Source organism: Epinephelus moara, chromosome 24 (genome assembly GCF_006386435.1).
Source record: "Epinephelus moara isolate mb chromosome 24, YSFRI_EMoa_1.0, whole genome shotgun sequence".
Taxonomy (NCBI): domain Eukaryota; kingdom Metazoa; phylum Chordata; class Actinopteri; order Perciformes; family Serranidae; genus Epinephelus; species Epinephelus moara.
Genome location: NC_065529.1, coordinates 1,886,337 through 1,907,669, shown reverse-complemented (window position 1 = coordinate 1,907,669; position 21,333 = coordinate 1,886,337). Strand labels below are relative to the sequence as shown.

At 43.5% G+C, this 21,333-nt stretch overlaps 1 long non-coding RNA gene across 1 annotated transcript; it reads right to left on the bottom strand.

Moving 5' to 3' along the window:
* Positions 1–342: 342 nt before the first annotated feature.
* On the bottom strand, positions 343–9,278 carry LOC126386460 (uncharacterized). Its single transcript, XR_007569512.1, has 3 exons — positions 9,186–9,278; positions 727–838; positions 343–498 (listed from the first exon to the last, which is right to left on the bottom strand). It is a non-coding gene; the product is annotated as an uncharacterized LOC126386460 (long non-coding RNA).
* Positions 9,279–21,333: the final 12,055 nt, after the last annotated feature.

The window sequence follows — 21,333 nt, the reverse complement described above, 5'->3', positions numbered from 1 at the left end:
GATCAAGTCACAGTTCTTTACGTTTAGGTCAAGAAAAAGTGGTCAGACTTAAAGCTGGCAACAAAAAAGAGTGTTGCTGCCCTTAGGCGCAACAGCACGCAGACTGGAGGAGGCCAACCAGACGCCAGCCAGCCAAGGAAAGAATCTCCTCACTAATAGGGTCAGAATCTATCTCTGGCATACGTGGTGGTGGGGGAGACACAGACGCACTTGCATCGTAGCCGGACCAGAATGGTAAATAACAGCCCTCCTTTTGCTTGCATTACTGTTAATTTAACTCTGACAGTACACTATTGTCCAAATAAATAGGCTTACACATGTTACACAGGTACACATTTTTATTGTTTCGTTTAAATGCTGTTTCAGAGCAAGGCACCAGAGGCATGGCGTCCAGGTCTTCTCCCCAGAGCGGTCCCACTGAGCCAGGCAACCGAGGGCGAGCGTGTGCCTTCCACCTCCCGTGCTGGGCCAAGACCAGCAATCATCACAGCAGAGATCCTGGAAAGGCAGACAGAAATATGCCATTTATTGGCTTCAGTTGTTAGCACGCTTGAGGCAATTAATAACACGCTAAAAGAAATGAACGAGTAAAATGTTTAAATGACTAAACGTTGTCCATTGTCTGTATTGAATATCCCTTTAGCCAATAGCCCTATAGGTTATACTTGCATTACATTAGTGATTAAATACTGTAGAGCACTTACGCAACTTTAAGGTATACTTTACATTTTAGAAGCGATGAATGAGGTCCTGTCTCCTCCGTATAGCCCCCAGTGGAGGCCGGTTCCCTGGGCATTGGTTCATCTGGCTGCGCCGGCACATCAAACGGCACAGATTTCTGTTTGTACATGTCAAATTTTAAAGTATAATAATGTACAGGCCTACCTATTAAATGTATAGTTGTCATGTTTAGGCTGTTTAGCCTATCATATTTTTCATTTTCCAAAAAAATCAGGAGGGCCTATCAGTAAGAACGTAAGCTTTTTTATTTTATTTTATTGTTTTATTCGTTTTGGGAATCCTTTTTTAATATGTAGGTCTACTGAATATGTGGCTACTTGTGCTTAGATGACAAGTTTGAGGTTTGTTTAATAATTATTTTCAGACTCAGCCAGGTTTTGCCGAGCTGTACCGTAAATCCACACTGACTCAAACTCACGTCAGGTCTGAGCTCCATACCTGAGCTGAGACCTGACATGAGATTTGATCGTAGCGTCCACCCACGTCCAAACTGATAAATGCCGAGCCTTGCCTGGAAATGGTCGTGCGCACAGTTTTCTGCTGTACGCTCGTTTGATAAATGAGGGCCAATGTAACGGAGGTCTGGCTCTGCCTGACTTTAGAATTGATCACATGGCTTTTTAATTATCCATCCATCCATTTTCATCCGTTTATCCAAGGTCAGGTTGCAGAGGCAGCAGGCCAAGCAAAGTACCCCAGACATCCCTCTTCCCAGCAACGCTTTCCAGCTCCTCCTTCAGGACCCCAAGGCATTCCCAGGCCAGATGAGATATATTATCCCTCCAGTGTGTTTTGGGTCTGGGTCTGGGCCTCCTACCAGTGGGACATGCCCGAAACACCTCCAGTGGGAGGCGCCCAGGAGGCATCCTGATCAGATGCCGAACCACCTCAACTGACCCCTTTCAAAGCGAAGGAGCAGCGGCTCTACTCCGAGCTCCCTCTGGATGTCCGTGCTCCTTACCCTATCTCTAAAGCTGAGCCCAGCCACCCAACAGAGGAAACTAATTTCTGCCGCTTGTATTCGCGATCTCAGTCACTACCCAGAGCTCATGACCATAGGTGTGGGTTGGGACGTAGATGGACCTTTGGCTTCCGGCTCAGCTCCCTCTTCACCACGACGGTCCGGTGCCATCCCTGCATCACTGCAGATGCTGCACCAAACCGCCAATCCAACTCATGCTTCATTCTACCCTCACTCATGAACAAGACCCCAACATACTTGAAGTCCCTCGCTTGAGACAGTAACCCTCTCTCACAACCTGGAGGGGGGGAATTCACCACTTTCCGGCAGAGAACCATGGCCTCCGATTTGGAGGTGCTGACTCTCATCCTAACTGCTTCACACTCAGCTGCAAACTGTCCCAGTACCTGCTAGAGGTCATGGTGTGATGAAGCCAACAGAACCACATCATTTGTGAAAAGCAGAGATGCAATTCTGAGGTTCCCAGAGCGGACCCCTTCCTCCGCTCAGCTGCACCTCGAGATCCTGTCCATGAAAATCATAAACAGGATTGGGGACAAGGAACAGCCCTGGCGGAGGCCAGCACCCACCAAGAACATGTTTGACTTTACGCCGAGTATGCAGACACAGCTCTCACTTTGGTCATACAGGGACTGGATGGCTTGCAGCAGCGAGCCCGGTACCCTGTAGTTCCGCAATACCTCCCACAAGACCCGCCAAATGTCATAAGCCTTTTCCAAGTCCACAAAGCACATGTAGACAGGATGGGCAAACTCTCAGGACCCTTCCAGCAGCCTCGCAAGGGTTACGGGTTCCACGGCCGGAACGGAATTCGCATTGCTCCTCCTGAATCCAAGGCTCGACAGTCGGTCAGAGCCTCCTTTCCAGCTACATTTGGATTGACACTGCATCTATGGTTCCATTGACAGAAACAGAGCAACAACTAATTGGAGCTCAAAGATGGCAGGACTTAATCTCAGGTCTCAATCTTAGGAAGTACATGCTTACTTTGGGTCCTATCATCACTGATACAGTAACAGTAACCTCAGAGGAGTAAAGGAGCATTTGCATTATACCAATAAGTGGAATCTTCAATCCTCATTATGGTATAAAATGCACACACAGTACCTGGAAATAAAGCCTTGGATTCTAAACAATGGATTGAGAAAAGTATTTACACTCTTCACCACATATACAACTCAAAATTAACCTTTGAAAACCTAGGAGCCTGTTTTGACATCCCAAAGACCTTTTTCTTTTACCTATGTTTATGCTTTGTTCTTAAATGTTATGGAGCCCTATGGGAAAAAGGTCTTGAGGCATACCCAGCTATTAATTGGCTCTCTAATTCCCCCTCCAGAGGACTGGTGTCTAAGATCTATGCCAATCTAACAAGATGCAATCATAGGAGAACTCCCAATAGTTAGAAAATGGGAAGAAGATTTGACCTCTAAGGAAAATAGTATTGATTGGAGCACAGTTTTGAGCACTGTTTTCAAATGTTCAAAGAACCCAAACCTCCAATTGGTCTGTTTTAACATATGTCGTAGGACATATTGGACACCTCAGAGGAAACCAAGCCATTTCCAACCCTTACTGCTCTTTCTGCCAGCCTGAACAAAGTCTGATTTTCTTACACATAGTCTGGGAATGTGAAAAAGTGTATACATTTTGGGCTGAAACCAACCTCAGTCATATCTGACATGATTGGACAACAAATCCCGATAGACCCAATTGTTCTCTTCGTTAATGATGATTCTACACTGAACATGTTTTACAAGCAGAGGAAAGTTTAGCTTGCTGGCTCAACTGTAACAGAGAAATGATATCCTAGTGCTGGCTTCCTCCTCACTCACTCAGCATTCATCAGTGGTTAGCCTACTTTAGTGATATAGTGATGCTTTAAATATCCACAGCAAGGATCAAGAAAGCAAAGTCCTCAACTCTGAGCCTTTGGAGAAATGCAGCATCACAGATTTCCAACCGAAATAGTCTCACTGTCTAAGGAATTATTGCAGCAGTACAACATTTTCTCATAGAATGGTTCGTATGATATCCTACAAAAAAATGCATGCACAGCAGTTTGTATGATATCCTAAGAATTTGCACCCCACAAACAACATTACGTCCTTAATGTACAGTTATGTAATTAATATAAAGTTACTGTAGTTAGGTTTAGGCAATAAAAGCTGCTGTGGTTAGGTTTAGGAAAAGAAGCATGGTTAGGTGTGTTTAGGTTTAGGCAAGTAAAGTTACTATGGTTAGGAAAAAAAACATGGTGAGACCGAACCTTGGAATGACTCAAAGTTCACTCAAAGTTTACACGGATTCAAACACAGGAGTCCAGGGAAAAGTTCGGGGCGAAAGTTAGTTGTTTTGTGACCCATCCACCACCCTAACCTGCCTCCTTACAACACCCCTTGGGAATGCTTCTTTGTTTACTGCTGTCAGAGCATTAGTAACGTTATTGCAGCCTTTTAAAACACATGGGGTTCGTACGGATTTGGGTGCATTGCTTATCAGAGGGAAAACACAAATTTGTGAGAACAACCTGAGTATGAAAGTGTGGTAAATTAATACAAACCAAGACAGCTGGGGTGGGGGGTGGGGAGATACCAGGGGTGTTTGTAATAGGTATGTGTTGAGGGCGGGAAAGAGACTATTGATACTGCCCGTTGCCTTTGCCGTACCAGAAATACACCTGTAGTGAATGAATGGTCATAATAAAAAAATGATCACAAAAAAAAAAAGAAACTTTAAGTGTGTGGTGACTATCTCAAAAAACAAAACTTAATTAGTCTCTTGTGGTGGTTTAGGAATGTCCTTAACACATATTCCAGTCCAGTCCAATCAATAAATATATCCAGAAGGAAGTTTCTCTTTTGGGTGACGTTCCCATTTATTGCAAAAATGTTATATCCAAAAAAAAGGGTTACATTACCAAATGATGTTACTGCCCAGTCTCCACCAGCATAAAAGCAGACTCACAGAGAGCTGTTTTTCAGTCCGGTCCTGGGGCTTGACTCGATGAGTTGTATGTGTTGAAGCTTGTGAACACATTAAACTCGATTGCATCGGACTCTGTCTGTCTCCAGTGTTTCTTTGAGTATTGATTAGCTGAATCCAAGGTACCAGATCGACATCAGAGGACAACTGAGAAGTAACGTTGAGGACAAGGTCGGGAGCCTACAGGCCCACTTCCAGGCACCGATTTTTGCCTCTACATGTTTTGGGGCAGAAGATCTGTGTGACACTGCAGGATTTGAACTGACAGGTTCAGTTGGTATCCCTGTGGCTTTGGAAGGGACAGCAGTTTCCCAAGCTACCTGTGTCAGCCTCCTGAGCTCATGTATGGATGGGGTGTCTTTACAGGTCATGAGTACAACATGAGTATGTACACAAGGATGCAGGTTACGCAAGAACAGGGACTTGAAGCTTGGGTTCTCTTCTAAGCCTGGTGCATTCTTGCTCTGAAAGTATGTGTCTCAAACATTTGTAATAATTTCTGGGATTCTCAAGATGTGCATGTTTAATTTGGAGGGCTGCAACCATAGAATCGATATCGTCAGCAGTGGCAGAAAATTCTTCTTTCAGTGCTTGACGGAGCTTTGTGTAGTTACTTCTGACACTGGGATGCTGGCACTGAATAAACTTGTGGACAGCTTTGGAGCTGGTCTTCCACAAAAGTTTAATCTTCTCCCTTTCAGTTGCCTGGGGCAGGTCAACTAGACAGTTGTCAGGCTCTCTCAAATAATCATCCACATGTTGATCACAGTTGTTTGGATCAAACAGTTCAATGTCTTTAGCTAAAAACTCAAGCACCTCAAAGCGAGAGCCATCAGATGTCCTCTCTGGTGAAGGCAAGACTAAATTAGCATTCCTAAGGAGGTGTGAATCACATGCTGCAGGTCTCTGAGGTTTGAAGGCCGAGGTTGAATGGTTTTCAACCTACCTTTCCCCCTGCGCATGGGTGAAATTATCCAAAATCAGTGTCTGAGGAATACATGGGACAGAATATCCTGAACTACATGTTTCCTCAACATCTGTGTTTGGGACATGGGAAATCAGGTCACTGCTACCTCTGTCTGTTGGTGGAGGTTGGGGAGCTGACTTGATTCCCAAAGGCTTAGGGTCTGGTGGGAAAGATTTCCACTTACTGAGCTGAGGAGGTGCTAACTCATTAAGGGAAGAGTGTGAATCAGAGAAGCCGGAATCACTCTGGCTGTAAGACTGTGCTGGGGCTAGATGTTCTGATCTAAGCCTAAACAGTTCTTCTTTATGTGAGCAGAGGTCTAATTCTGCTGAATGCAAATCATCTAAATAGCGCATGGCTTTCTTGTTAGCCATCTGTGCTTCATGGAGGAGGGAAGCATTTTGTGCTTTTAGACTTTCTACCTCCTTTTCTAAGGCTGATTTGCTCTGAAAGGCAAGGGTGGTTTGCCTGTGAAAGATCAGAAGCAAGCATTTTAACAATGTACTACTGGATGCCGTCTGCGCATCACAGTTGTCGCTGAGCAGAGAGTTTATCTCTTCAGTGCATTCACCGAGACTTAATCTGCTGATGAGTTCTGGACAGCCAGAGTTTAGGCTCTGTGCAATGGAAGAGATAAACTGTTCTAAACAGGGGTTCGCCATTGTTAGGTCTTAAAAGGAGGGTAAGGCTAAAACAAGTTGTCTTAGTACAAGTCAAATGTTAAGTTGGCTGTGGTGTTGCTTGGCAGACACCTTTGAGTGTAACTTGTGATGTACACTAGCCTAACAAAAGAATGTGCTGGCCTTCAGTGTGGGGGTAGCGTCCTTTGGGGGAGGGGTAGCTACAACACAAACAGGCATGAAAGATAAAGCACAGGAATTTACGACAGTAAATTTGCCTGCAAAGATAACAACATGCACTAACTAAAATGCGTGGCAGTATCAGTTAGAGAGTTGTTTCTTTGTTAACTCAAGCTGGAACTTGGATTGTAACACAGAGGTACAAACTTCACAGGGCTAGTAGCACACTGTGGCGCTTTTGCTCTACCTTTTACTTAGGCTGAAATGCTTGGCAGTAACAGCCAGTTCTCACGTAAACTCTCTGTGTCACAGGGCCGGTGGCACGCTGTGATAAGAAAATAGGAACAATAGAATCAACTGCAAAGTTTGACAGCTTGACCAGACAGCACTGAATACGCAGTATTCAAATGCTGAACCACAATCTTACAAGTTTCTACAGGGTAGGTCAACTTGAAAAGCTCGCAGCAATGGCAACTCTAGTGTAACACTATGAGGCTTAAGATAGCGGTGATCAGTTATACAATGTCTTTCAAATTGCTTTGTCTTTGTGAATAAAATAATTCTCACCACAATGTACTTGTTTGTAAGTACAGCTGAATGTCCACTGCTGTAGTAGACTAGTGGTGAACGTAAAGACTTTTGGGTAGTCCAAGAATGGAATCAAAGATATTTTGGTGTGAACCAAAAATGTATGCTGATATTAATATTGCACAAATGTGAATGAATGTCAACAGTACTACGCCTCACACAGGGCACCAAAAATGTTGGGGTCAACACATTAGGCTTCACACGGAGGCACCAAATATGTTGGGATCAACATATTAGGTCTCACCAAGGGGCACCAAATATGTTGGGATTTAATTGGCTATCGGAAATAATTAATAATTATTCATAATAATTAATAATTATGTTAAATAATGTGACTTAATTAACATTAAATCACCTCGTGGGGCACCATTCCCGTAAAGGGAAAAATGATAGCCAGTTAAAGATATCAGTCTCATAAAATAGGTTAAATTATTAATTTGGACTTTGATTAATAATTAAATTAATGACAACAACCAAAATTAACGGTAATGCCTGAAGGATTTCGTAGTTCTTGACGCAGCAGAGGTCATTCATTCAGTCTTGTGCAACATTAAACAGACAGCAGGTATGATTCCAAAGAATTATATTTATTCACAAACTAGCAAAGCAAAACAAAACACACAAATTCTAACTAACAAGCTTGGTGTGTATGTGTGTGTGTGTGTGTGTGTGTGTGTGTGTGTGTGTGTGTGTGTGTGTGTGTGTGTGTGTGTGTGTGAGAGAGAGAGAAAAGAGAAAGACAAAGGCGGGTGTGGTGACTAAGGAGCCATTTGGCCTACAAAACAAAATGGCTGACAACAGAGAACTACCAAAATGGCGGAATCAAGGCTTGCTTCAGGTTGGGGGAGGTGTCTGTCTGACCGTGTGGTCAGGACAAAGACAAAGGACAAGAAGCGGGAACTCTGAGATGCCTGTTTGGGTGTAGCTCTGGTGAAAGCCTATTTGTAAATGAGTCTGTGTCAATGTGACGTATGTTGCAAACACTCTGGATTAGTGCCGAGATTGTTTAGTTGGGTGCAAGAATCTGTTTGTGAACAGTATTAGCAAACTAAACACTTAGCTTTGGCGAAGCCAACTAATCAATGATCTAACTGCAAACAATCACAACAATAACTTAATGAACAGCATCAAATCACATACAACAAGTTAAACAGTCTTGCTTAGCCTGTAAAGCTGTGATAAGCTATGCCCAGTTGTTACGTTACCGATCCTTGAATGGATGGGAGAAAGAGTCACTTGGTGGTGTGCTGCTTTGTTAGCTGGCAGAAGAAGGCTGGGAAGATGGTTCCAGGTGCAGTCTTTGTTGGGTCCTTTGTTCCAAAGGTGAAACTCAGAGGAAGTTGGTCGCTCAGGGTTTAGCAGAGTTAGACACTGGGTGCTAACTCACTTAGTTCTATGTTGCTGGAAAGCTAGTTGCAAACCTTGTGTTTGCAAGAGAGTCCATGATCAATTGCCATCCCTTTAGTGGTTTGGGCTATGGAGCAGGTGTCTGGGCCTCAGCTGTTCCAGGCCCAGCCGGAAAGAGGTGTTAGCTGTTCAACAGCTGGAGAGCAAGAGAGAGAGAAGGCTTGGAGGGAGCAGACCGTGTACAGATGCCTGTGACATCACAGAGTCACATGTCACTGTAAAAGTCCTGTCCAATCAAGTTGTTAAACTTGTGTCTCACTGAGGTGTGAGGGGAGATCTCCTGTGGAGATGGGTGTCACATACGTAGCTCTCTTTGTTCGGAGAACAAGGAGCATGCAGAGGAAAAAGCCTTTAAATCTCCAGTTTGGATTTTACCAAATGATAAATCATCTGTGATCCATCCTGTGAATCCCAACACATCAGCTCAACAATCAGCACTAGTTTTACGACACAGTATACAGACCTCACACCATATGGAAATGAGGATGTGGGTATAAAAGTAACAGTGACAATTGTGCATAGTATTGCTGATAGGAGTATGTAGCTGCCCTGGTTCAATGGCAGCAGTCATGGGTGGTAGGGGATTGTGTATGAATGATTGTTCATTTATCACAGCACACATTTATATTATCAAGACATTCTTTTAGGTATATCTCCATGTTTGCATAGTGTCTCGTGAGACAAACTACTGGATAAACAGCACAACAACTCTTACCTGGTCTGGTCTGGTGGCTTTGACCTGAGGTGCTGGATGATGTTGGCAAGCTGCAGTGGAGTAGTGACGTTAGCTCCAAGTTAGCATCGTCTTGTTCGATGGCAGATAACTCTGTAGACCACATGAAAAACAACGCTTTAAACAGTGACTTGTCCACTACACATTATACAATGTTTAGCCAACTGAAAGTGGGGCTGGTAGGTGAGCCCATGGATAAGTAACTTGCTAACGTTAGCTAATGTTAGCAAGGCTAACCTGTTGATCAGTTAACAAGCCAAGCAGACATCACAAACAATAGCTGTGTCCCAATTTAGGGCCGCATCCTCTGAGGGATGCGGGCCTAAATTGGGACACAGCTGTTATCTGAAGAAACTGGTAAAACTAAACAACTACGTGCAAGGTGAAAATGTTCGAAAAGAAACTTACCGGGGTCAGTTTGCGGCAGCGTAAGGCTTTCGTCCACCATCGCCTCCAGCATTGCAGTGGCTGAGCGGCTCAATAACCCCGCCCCCTTCCCCGTGACGTATGTGGTTCGTTCTTCTAGTCCAGCAAAGAACTGGTGCCACTCTGGAACCAGTTTTTCTGGCCCAGAGCCAGTTCTTTTGTCGGTCGAAACAGGAAAACCGGTTCCAAATTAAAGGGAAATTTCGGTTTATTTCAACCTGTCTCCTATCGTCCTAAATTTGTTTCAAGTGACTAGTGACATAAAAATAATAGTTAGCATGTTAGCCGTTAGCCTAGATACAACCGGGGCGCATGGTAGCGTCAGACCTGTTAAAACGTAAGTGAAAGGGCATAATTCAAATGCAAAGTTAGTCCACTAAACAAGGTTTTTTTCCACAAAGACCGCCTCATATCGTTAGGATAAATGTCAGAGAACATATAGAAAACGAAATGTAAACGTGTTGTCTTACCTTACCGGTGTGGTGCCATGTTTGTTTACCATTTAGCTCTGCTTTCCAAAGCATGGCTGAAATATTGCGAGAACAAGCAGCGATCTCATACTGTGCCTGAAATCTCGCGAGAACAAGCAGCAACAGCTGGAAGGCAGAACCGGACAGTAGCCTGAAAAGTTAATTCATTTATTTTATGAAAGATTTATAGAATAATGGCTGACTTTTTGCTAGACTTCGATTTTGTGGAGGAGGAATTTGATTTTGAAGAGTTTGATGACCACCCTTATTTATTTGAGCCAGAATACACTGGCGAAGAGCTTCGTGAAATTGAAGAACGGAGGAGGAGAGAGAGAGAGGCGCAACAGGTAGAGGACGAGAGAGGAGGAATGGCTGCTGCAAGGCTGTGTAGCTCTGGAGATGGGTGGTGTACCTGTGAATGCTGTGCCCCAATGCCCACAGAAGAGGAATGCCTCTGTTGCAAGGAATGGGACCGGTTGCAGCCTTATTTTCAAGGTCTGGATGTGACCGAGGACGAGACACCTCCACCTGGAGTAGTATCCAGCTGGGCTTTATCTAGAGCTCATGAGATTTCAGGCACTGTATGAGATCGCTGCTTGTTCTCGCGATATTTCGGCCGCGCTTTGGAAAGCAGAGCTAAATGATAAACAAACATGGCACCACACCGGTAAGGTAAGACAACACGTTTACATGTCGTTTTCTATATGATATATTTATCCTAACGATATGAGGCGGTCTTTGTGGAAAAAAAGCTTGTTTAGTGGACTAACTTTGCACTTGAATTATGCCCTTTCACTTACGTTTTAACAGGTCTGATGCTACTATGCGCCCCGGCTGTATCTAGGCTAACGGCTAACATGCTAACTATTATTTTTATGTCACTAGTCACTTGAAACAAATTTAGGACGATAGGAGACAGGTTGAAATAAACCGAAATTTCCCTTTAAGCACTGGCCCCGAATCAGCACTGGAACTGCTTTGGTGGGTAATTAAGGATGTTGTTGATAGTGCTGAATAGAGCACGAGGATTGTGACAATTTCTCGAAATAATATCAGAAAAGTATTTTGTCTTTTGAGAATGTATTATAAATATAATATTCAAATTATGCCAATACATCTCCCAAAACCTGCACACTGGACCTTTAATAAATGTCTTAAATTGAGGCAGCCACTGCTGATGTTGTCAGTTATAAGCAGGTGTAACCGTGGAAACAAGTTGATCACTTCCTTGCCTTACTGTTTGTGTTTTTAGAATAGGTAGAGTTTTGTGTAGGATGAGTTGTATCACACACACCCATTCACATTCATCAACTTTAAAACTTGCAATGTGACAGAGTTCAGGATCACTTGATCTCCAGCCAATTCCTCTCATGGGAAGAGCCGGCAGGGATGCAGCTAATAATTAGGGCGGACCCAAAACCCTTCGAAGCTTCGTTCAATGGCACGGGATTCGATTGTGAAAAAAAAAAATCGAAGCTTCTGTGCTTTTTTTTTCGTTTTATGGGGGAGGCCTTAAACACAACACTAACCCCCACCAGTCCGATACTGACAATGAGCGCACTCAGAGCTGGCAGACAGGTCCAAGAGGTCATCAGATGTGTGGTTGCACTTTAAAATATGCCCCGACAACCCCCAGAAAGCAGTGTGCCAGATTTGCCAAAAGCAATTGGCATATCACAAGTCAACAACAAATTTGGGAAAATGTTTCACAGTAAATCAGAGAACGGGGATATTATTGCCACCGGTTATTTGAAATGGATAAAGGTATTTTTTACTGGTGAGTTAAGAGAGAATAGTCTATATATCATGTAATTAAAAAAGAAAATATCTCCGACAAGGAAATAGAAAGCCCGACGCACAATGGAGACCTGCTATTATCCTGCTTGGACACAGACAACTAAATTCTTTCAACAATGTGACTCAAAATAATGATAAAATAGATTTTATTGATGTAAAATATGCTTTTTCAGTTCCACCGGTCCGCTCTGAGTCTGGTGTCAGAGATACTTCTGATGCTCTGAGTTGCGCATCTGTTTGATTGTGCTGAAGTATGCGGCGAGGGTTTTAATTTAGTGTTCAATCAAAAGTTAAACACTACTTATCACCGACCATTAGTGTGTTTTTTTTTTTTAATCTTTGGCTGTCCCCCAACATCACTGAAAATAACACGTCATGCCCCCAGAAAAATCCAATATGAGCAGTGCTGAAAGTGAGTAAGTGAATACTCTGGGATTACATTTCACCATCTACCCTGACAGATGGCCTCTAATCTCAAATTACAAATTTCTTTCAGCAGGTGATGCTTAGGGTAGCTCTCTATACCCACCTTTAACAAAAACCATCGCCATGAACGACTCATTGATGCATAAATAAAATGAGATCAGTTACAACATAGACACATGCCAGTTTGGGTGGTGCTTTGTCCCTGTTGTCAGCATTGCACTGTCAGGGGAAAAAATGCATTTAATTTTTTTTTCCTAAATTTTCTTTAACAGTTGTTTAAACCATAGCCATAAAAGACTGCACTCATAACAAGAGAAGAAGTAAGAATGAATTGATGTTTCAGACAGCAAAGAGAAAATAGGTTTTTCTATTCCAGCCATGTAAAAAAACTGAGACCAGAAAAGAGAACAAAAGTTCACAAGGAAGTGAGCACCTCCACTAATAATCCCTTCTGCCAGCTATTGCCTTAATTGTCAGAGTTGAGGTAATAACTGTACACAAGTGGAATAAACTGCAGTCCTGAAAGGGAAAAAATAACTATTTTAGGTGGTTTATTCACGTTAATGTGATGAAAAGTGATTTATTTGGGCAGCAGCTTGGGTGGTGAACATATTGTGTCAGTAGCAGCAGCTGCACATTTGTTAAAAGTCCAGTAAGCAACACATTGTGGGATTTGATTTCATCTTGCTCTTTTGATGTGGAGCAGTTTCTATGTCATCTGGTCGGGGCTGATGAAGAGAATGCAGGGGGATCAATGTCACTGCTGCTGCTGTTGCTGCTGCTGGCCAGAAGTGCAGCTCACCCTGCAAACACCCTCACATTTCTCAGCAGTTCCTAGCCTTGGTCCAAAGAGTCTATTTCAACAGTGAGAACTCCCACTATCTGCCAGAGTCAAATTCATGATTGATTGGCTCCTGCACAATATAGAGACAGAGAGAGGAGGAGGAGGAGGGAAGACTAACCGGGTGCTGCGTGGTGGGCTTACCTGAACAAAAACATAATAATAGTTATGACATTAAAGAGACTGATCCAGCACATATCTGTACAGACAGGAGGGCCATTTCCAGGGAAGAAAGAAAACACACTCAAACCTAATCTCTGAACCATCTGGAACAATGCTACAACTGGGATCTGTAGTGATACTTAACTGCACAGGAAATTGAACTCTGGTGGGGTGAGTGAAACTAGAGTTACCGCCCCACGGTTGTGTGCCTCCGCGCACCAGTCAAGTTTCTCTTAAAGTTTACATCCAGGTCTGTGAAAACGTTGAAAACATGGATGCTTCACACACATCTTGCCCCTGGCAGCACAGAAGATCACTACAATCAACACATTTTCAATGTAGACACCCAAGTTTAGTGTCACTAATTGAGTATGTAATCAAATGCCCCCTTGAGGCATATTTGTTCCTCATGAAGAGAGGCACCTCTGTGCAAAGTTTCATGTCTCTACGACATACGGGGCATGAGACATGCCCATTCAAAGTTTGCAATTTCAATCGGTTGTTATAGCGCCCCCCTTTGGCCAATTGATGTAATATTGCTTTATTCGCATCCTCCCATTACCCTCTACGACTGTGCCAAATTTTAATGGATTGACCAAGTCAGTGAGGAGAAAAACGTGGAACAGACACAACCACACACACCCACAGACAGAGTTTTCGTCATTACCTCTCTATAAAAGCACGGTTTCTCTGTCTGTGTGTCTGTTCTGTCTGTGTGTGTGTGTCTGTCCCCTCCTGTCACTCTCTCACAGGGTTTCGCGTTCTCTGTTCTCACCAGAAGAGGAGGAAGATGATAGGAAGATAATGGACACTCATGGATATGCACACCCACGCACACTCCAATAATCACGATCATGGTGCGGCATTGCCAGGTAACTCGCATTATACAACACGTAGATCCGACCGAGAAATCTGATTGGTCAATCAGACAAGACTGTGCTCAAATGAGCATCACAGCACAGCTAGCCGTGCTCAAATGAAAAATGTCTCATCACAGAAAATATCGCTCCGCCTTTATTTTAAACTACGCAGGAGCAGCTAGCAAGAAACACAGCTAGCTAACAATAGAACTAAAACGGCTGTATTGACCTGACACAAAATGGATAATTTTGCTGTTAATTTTGATCTATATGGCGGACTTAGTTTTGAGGAATGGCTGGAAGAAGATGAAAAGAAGAACATAACACCAAGAAACGAGAGATTTGCTGCTTTGTCGGGCGAGGAGCTCAATCAGTTAGAGAAGTCGAGGAATGAAGAGAGTACATTCAGATCAACATCTTGGGCTGTCAAATGTTTCCAGGACTATTATAAAGCAGGAAACAAGCTGTGGATTTTGCAACTATGACAAAAGAAGATCTCAACAAGATTCTCCGTGAATTTTATGGTTCGGTTAGAAATAACCAGGGTCAGTATTACTCCATTAGTAGCTACGTCGGATTGAGAGCTGGCATTAACCGCTTTATTAACGACCCTCCTCTTAGTCGCGCATGGTCTATCATGAAAGACAGTGAGTTCACTACGTCAAACAATGTATTTAGTGGGCTCGTAAAGTTTCTCAGGAAAGCAGGCCACGACAAAACTCAACATCATGCCGCCATCACTGAAGAGGACTTGATAATATTGAGGAACTCGGAAGCAATGAACCCAAACACACCACGGGGCTTGGTACACAAAGTCTGGTTCGACATCCAGTTACATTTTGGGAGGAGAGGAAAAGAGTGTCTGCGAAAACTTACACCACAGTCTTTTGCAATAAAACGAGATTCAACAGGTGGGTTAATCAAATAGGCTAAAGGACTTGCAAAGTGCCATTAATAGCACAATGATATCAAAATAATAACACTCCATTAAGAAGAAACATGGTTAAATGTGTCTGATTACTGTTTTATTTCTGTCTTAAGGCAACAAATATGTGATGCTTACCTTCAATGAGGATACAAAAAACCACAAAGAACATCATGACAGAGATCGTCAAAGCACACGGGGCTTTATGTTTGAAGATCCAGGGAGTGAATTGTGCCCGGTTTCATCATTTGAAAAGTACCTGTCTAAAATCCCAAAAGAGGCTAAAGCTTTTTTACCTCCATCCAAAAAGAGGAGAAAAGTTAGGGGAGGTGTGGTACTCTTTGGAACCGATGGGTGTAAATTACCTAGGCTTCATGCTATCGCGCATCTCTAAAGATGCAGGCACATCAGTGATTTACACAAATCACAGCATCAGGAGCACTACCATCCAGAAACTGGCCGAGTGCGGACTGGAAACGAGAGAAACAATGGCCGTTAGCAGACACAAGTCGGACAGTTCGTTACACAGCTACTGGGCACCTTCTCTACATAATAGAAAACAATGGAGCAATATGCTGTGCACCAGCCGTGGAAACGTCAGGCCGGCGGAGACCAGCCCCTCAAACACCTCTGCAGCATCACCTGCGAAACGGCTGAGATCCAGTATGGACTTTATGGATAACTGTTTCACCAACTGTTCTTTTAATGGCAGTCTGCAGTTCAATTTCTACAAATAACCCCTCCTTGATGAGTTACTGGACACTGAATGGTGTGTAAATATGATCCAGGACAACACACATGTACGACCACAAATACGAAAGACATAAGATAAAATAGTGACGTTGCATACAGGAATGAGATGTGTGTACATAATAAAGTAGAAAATAAAAGTGTTATGTGGTTTAACAGTCTGGATGTTACCTGGCTAATATTTTCACCTTGTGGTAGCCTATATCAGTACAGTAGAAGAACAGTAAGATTAATATAGCTATTGTAGCCTATGCAGAATAAGCAGAAGTAATAAATATTTAGATGTAAGAGACGCCTAAAAATGGATCATATAAACTATCAAATTGCTGATTAATGAAAGCAGTATAACGGTTAATCATTGTAGATAAAGATCAGCTGTGTTGGTGAGCCGTTGACACGGCACCTGCTACCGTAACGTTACTAGCTTAAAATGACTGTAAAGTCGGCAGATGTAATAACCATATCAGTCCATGAAAAAATTATTTTTTCTAGCGGATATCTTAGTTACAACATGATTGAGCTAGCAAAGCAGTTGTGTGTTGCTATGTGTGGTATTTATTCAGTTTTGGGAAATTGCGATGTCTTGAAAGCATAAGCTGAAGTTGGCTGCAGCTGACAGGGACTAGTTAACGCCAGACGTCATGTAATTCCATTGAAACGGGGACAAACACAAGCAAAAAACTAAACTTTGAGAGCGTATTGTTCCACATTACGGATACATTTTGATAATATATTTTATTTTTATTGGTGGTTGTTGTATAATCGCATTATTACACGAGAGGGTGTGCTTTACCTTCATTATTGTCACGACAGTGATGCGGTCAGGAACGAGGCGCTTGCCCACACTGGCATAGCATTAGCTTCCGTCATCGGAACCCGTGTTGGCTTAGCTTTGCCGTCATTCGCGTAGCATTAGCTTCAGTCATTGGAACCTGCGTTAAAGCTTTTAGCGTCAGTCATCCGAACCTAACTGTCCACTAACTTCACCTGCTTTAACGATAGCTTCGTGCTGGTTGCAGAAAGTACATTGCACTTCACGGCTCTTACAAGTTTAGAACATAGGCCTGAGTTGTCCTCTAAATTTCACCTTTTTCACTGGTTACTTTAATTAATTTCATCTTTGGAAATACCTTCCCTTACATTTCCACACAATATCTGTTCACTCAGTTGACAAGTGTCCCATTTGTTTTTATACTTTTCGCAATCACAAAGCAAAAAGATACTGGTAGTGGTACTTTCACATTAGTGAAATGGGGTTCAACTCCCTACAGTGTCATTGCTAAAAGCCAAACACAAGACATTACAACAACTTCATAAACAACAACTGATTGAACATATACACCTCAATCTGTATCCATATCAATCACAGACACATGTAGCCTATCTTCTTTCAACTGACGCCTCCTTACCAAAATATATATGCTTACTATGGGCACTGCACTAGTATAGTAAGATAGTAATTAGACATTTGTGTTTTGTCATAGTGTAAGAATACTTGAGTTATGGCCTTACACCATCAAATTCTAATCACTTTATTCTTCAGTCCAAGTCAACGTTTGAGTCAAATTTGAAAAAAATTCCCTTAAAGGTCCCACGGCATGAAAATTTCACTTTATGTTTTTTAACATTAATATGAGTTCCCCTAGCCTGCCTATGGTCCCCCAGTGGCTAGAAATGGCGATAGATGTAAACCATCCCCTGCAGATCATTCTCCGCCTTTCAGAAAATGTAAGCTCAGACAGGCCAATCTGGAAACTTTCCTGTATGTCGTCATATGGGGAAAGGTTACCTCCCCTTTTTCTGCTTCGCCCTCCGTTGAGAAAATGAACTACACCCGTCTGAGCGCCATATTGTTATTTCCTCGCTGAGCATATCGAGACGTCATGGCTGGCAAATGAGCGGAGCACGGCAGTTACTCTGTGGTTGCATGTACACATGAACACAATAGTTTATTTTTACTTGCTTCATCCGAGCCTCTGAAGACCCAGTGGATTGATTTTATTTTTTCTGGAAATGCGCCGATACAACTTCCCAAAGTTTTGTATGTGTGCACCAAACATTTCACAGACGACTGTTTCCTCAACTTGGGCCAGTAAAGAGCTGACCTTGCTGAACGTCTGATAATTAAGTCTGGATCAGTACCAACTCTCCTTGGCTCAGCTACAAACCTCGGACAAGTAAGTCAGCTAACGCTATATCATTTTGTTGCTTTACTGTATAGTGTTACCTAGCTTGTTACCCTAAAAATGTGCCTCTAACATTAGCTCTGCAGATAACAGCTAACAGCTCAGTTACTATCGTTAATGTAAAGGTAGATAGCATTAGGTATGTGTGAATAGAGCTCCGGTAGCTGACATCATGCAATCGTGGCATGTAACAGTCAAAATGAAAACAATGCCATATTGGCAGGAAAGTGCACTGTTCAACTGACTGCCAAGCATAGGCAAGCTAACAGCTAATTCGCCTCTTCTTCGGGCTGTACTCATATAAAAGTGAACCTGAAAGACGGCGGAAGTGGATTACTGCCATAACATGCATGAAGCAAGCAGAAGAAAACTGAGCGGTCGGAGCCCACAGGCAACAGATTCCGCTTGCGTAGTGATCACTTCATGTCAAGTACAGAATCCGATGTTTGACCTTTGAATTATGGCGAGAGATTGATCAAGTAATTGTAGATGTCGGGATACTGCAGTATTAGAAAATTGTCCGCTCTGGCTGTCTCAATACTCCTGAGAAACCCCAGGGGCATTGTAAGGGTCAGCTATGATTAACCGGTCAAGTTTTGTGATATATCGCTCAATTTCCTGGGCTTTAAAGTGCGAAGTGAACTCTGACGACCTGAAATCAGCACTGGTGCCATTCCAACCTGATCTCACAGAAATACGTGAAATGACCACGACCTCTTAACACCGCATTCCGTGGTGGCAGCACGTAATGGGTTGAAATTACGTGCTGCCACCATGAAAACAATGCCAATGTAAAGTCAATTGGGATCCTCTCCCGTGGTGGACACACGGATTCCCTGATTCAATTACGTCACGTCAACCTCGTTTTCCTCAATGATATCTTTAACATTCCTGTATACACACGAAAACGCGGAAGTGTTCTTGATATAATAATAATTATGATAATAACGTGATAGTTCGGCTGTACTAGATATTTGTTATAGCCTATTCAAATATTCAGTCCCAAAAACGCAGTTTCTAGAGAACTTGCTAAAATATCTGAAATTAACCATCATGCCTACTTTTTCTTAACATATTTCATCTAGGTGTAGTGTCATTACTAGTTCAGCTTTAGAATCAGAATCAGAATTTCCTTTATTGTCATCATACTGGTGCATGACTAAATTGTAGCAGCTTCCTCAGTACAGTGCATTGTCAAGTAGAAAAAAAGGATAGAATATGTAAAAAAAATTAAGTAGTATAAAAGAATGGCATAGTAATAAAGGAGTCAAATAAAAAGATTAAAGGAGTCAAATAAATATAGGTGGTTAGAGTGAGGAGTTGAGGGTTCTAATGGCCCAAGGACAAAAACTGTCTTTAAGTCTGTTGGTCCTGGATTTCAGGGACCTGAACCGCCTTCCTGATGGCAGCAGTTTGAACAGACTCTGACCAGGGTGGGAGGGGTCTGCAGAGATCCTCTGTGCTCTGCTAAGACAGCGGGAGCGGGCAATGTCCATTAGGGGGGGCAGAGGGCAACCGATGATCTTTTCCGCCGTTCTGGTTACCCTCTGCAGAGCCTTCCTGTCTGCAGCTGAGCAGGCAGCAAACCATGCAGACACACAGTACATCAGCACTGACTCTATGGTGGCCTTATAGAAGGACACCAGCAGTTTCTCCTCTAGGTGGTGCCTCCGTAGCACTCGCAGAAAGTGGAGTCTCTGCTGGGCCTTCTTAATCAGTGCTGATGTGTTGATCATCCAGCTGAGGTCCTCTGAGATGTGTGACCCCAGGCCACTCTCTCCACACACTCTCCATAGATGGTGAGTGTAGCATGGTCCCCTCTCTGCTTCCTGAAGTCAAGGACCATTTCTTTGGTCTTTGTGGTGTTCAGCTCCAAGTTGTTTTTTGTGCACCACTCTGACAGCTCCCGTATTTCCTCTCTGTACGCTGACTCGTCCCCCCCCCCCGCCGTGATCAAGCCAACCACAGTGGTATCGTCAGCGAACTTTATGATGGTATTTGAGGGGTGGATGGGAGTGCAGTCAGAAGTGTAAAGGGTGTACAGGAGGGGGCTCAGTACACAGCCCTGGGGGGAGCCCGTGCTGAGCATCAGAGTGGAGGAGTAGAGCTGACCCACCTTGACGACCTGTGGACGGTTGGTAAGAAAGTTCTTAATCCAGGAGCAGATGGGGGGGGGGGAAGTCCAGGTTTGCCAGCTTCTCCACTAGTATATCACGGATGATGGTGTTGAAAGCCGAGCTGTAATCGACAAACAACATCCTGACATAGGTCCCTGGGAGCTCCAAATGGCTCAGAGCTGTGTGCAGAGCTGTGGCGATGGCATCCTCTGTTGAGCAGTTTGCCCTGTAGGCGAACTGGTGAGGGTCAAAGTTCCTGGGGAGACTGGCTTTGAGGTGTTGAAGGATGAGCTTCTCAAAGCACTTCATTACTACAGATGTCAGTGCTACCGGTCTGTAGTCATTGAGGTCCATGATGGTTGTTTTCTTCGGCACCGGGATGATGGTGGCTGCCTTTAGACAGGGCGGGACTTCAGCTAGAGACAGGGAGGTGTTAAAAATCCCTGTCAGGACTCCTGCCAGCTGGTCAGCACAAGAATGGAGCACTTTGCCCAGTACTCCGTCCGGTCCAGCAGCTTTCCTTGGGTTAATCCCCAGCAGAACACGCCTCACCTGATGGACCTGGAGGGTGAGAGTATGGGGACTGGAGGGTTGTGGTTGGGGCATCAGCGGAGTTGTGGAACCGGACGCCTCGAAACGAGCGAAGAAGTGGTTTAGTTCTTCTGCTAGCGAGGCATCCGTGCTGGCGGCTGCAGCTGGTAAGCTGCCTTTATAGTTTGTCAGCTGCTGGATGCCTTGCCACACCCGCCTTGAGTCGTTGTCCTCTAGATGTGACTCCACTTTCCTCCTGTACTCCTCTTTGGCTGCTTTGATACCTCTCCTGAGATCAGATCTTGCCGCGCTGTACAGAGCTCTGTCACCAGACTTGAAGGCCGCATTTCTGGCCCTCAGCAGAGCCCTAACAGCAGGAGTCATCCAGGGTTTACAGTACTAACATTACATAGTAGTTAGCTATCTAGTACCTACATTGTAGTTAGCTAACACTAGCTAGCTTAGTTAGCTAATGTTAGCTAACTACAAAGTAGGCTGATTTGATGACAAAAATATTATACTTTATCACACAAAAGTTATGGATGTGGAAAATAAGTTCATATTTTATAACGTCATATGTATTCCAAGATATAAAACGAATATAATACTTAGATGTATGTTGCTGTATAAAAATCCTCC